Consider the following 1,352-nt stretch of genomic DNA (forward strand, 5'->3'; position numbering starts at 1 on the left):
ATTTGAGAGTTGTGTTGTAGAGATTGAGTGAGGAGAAGCTTTATGCAATATTCTCCAAGTGTGAGTTTTGGCTTAGTTTAGTGGCTTTCTTGGGGCACGTGGTGTCCAGCAAGGGTATTCAAGTTGATCAGAAAGAAGATAGAGGCAGTTTAGAGTTGTCCCGGACCGTTCTCAGCCACAGAGACTTGCAGCTTTCTTGGTTTAGTGGGTTACTACCGCCGGTTTGTGCAGGGATTCTCATCTATCACATTACCCATGACCAAGTTAACTCAAACGGGTGCTCTATTTAGGTGGTTGGACGAGTGTGAGGAGAGGTTTCAGAAGCTCAAGACAACCTTGACCACAACTCCGGTGTTAGTTTTGCCATCAACTTCAGGTTAATATACAGTGTATTATGGTACTTCGAGGATTAGTATTGGGTGTGTGTTGATGCATCAGTGTAAAGTTATTAATTATGCTTCTCTCTAGTTGAAACCCCATGAGAAGAACTACCATGTTCATGATTTGGAGTTGACTGCCATTGTTCACGCGTTGAAGATTTGGAGGCATTACTTGTATGGTGTATCTTGTGAGGTGTTTACTGATCATCGTAGCCTCCAGAACTTGTTCAAGCAGAAGGATCTCAATTTGAGGCAGCGGAGATGGTTGGACTTACTAAAGGATTATGATATTACTATCTTGTACCATCCGAGGAAGTCCAATGTGGTGGCCGATGCTTTGAGCCGAAAGGCGGTGAGTATGGAAGTTTGGCATATATACCAGTTGGGGAGAGACCTCTTGCAGTTGATGTTCAGGCCTTGGCCAATCGGTTCATGAGGTTAGATATTTCGGAGTCCAGCCGGGTATTGACTTGTGTAATTTCTCGGTCTTCCTTATATGATTGCATCAGAGAGCACCCATATGATGATCCTCATTTACTTGTCCTTAAGGACAGAGTTCAGCACGATGATGCCAGAGATGTGACCATTGGTGATGATGGGGTGTTGAGGATGCAGGGCCGGATATGTGTGCCCAATGTAGATGGGCTTCTGGAGTTGATTCTGGAGAAGGCCCATAGCTCGTGGTATTCCATCCATCCGGGTGCCATAAAGATGTATCAGGATCTGAGACAATACTATTGGTAGAGGAGAATGAAGAAGGACATTGTGGGATTTGTAGCTCGGTGTCTCAATTGTCAGCAGGTGAAATATGAGCATCAGAGACCGGGTGACTTGCTTCAGCAGATGGATATTCCAGAATGGAAGTGGGAGCGGATCACCATGGACTTTGTAGTTGGGCTCCCACGGACTTTGAAGAAGTTTGATGCTATTTGGGTGATTGTGGATTGGCTGACCAAGTCTGCGCACTTCATT

The sequence above is a fragment of the Nicotiana tabacum genome, chromosome 8, assembly GCF_000715075.1.
Source record: "Nicotiana tabacum cultivar K326 chromosome 8, ASM71507v2, whole genome shotgun sequence".
Lineage (NCBI taxonomy): Eukaryota > Viridiplantae > Streptophyta > Magnoliopsida > Solanales > Solanaceae > Nicotiana > Nicotiana tabacum.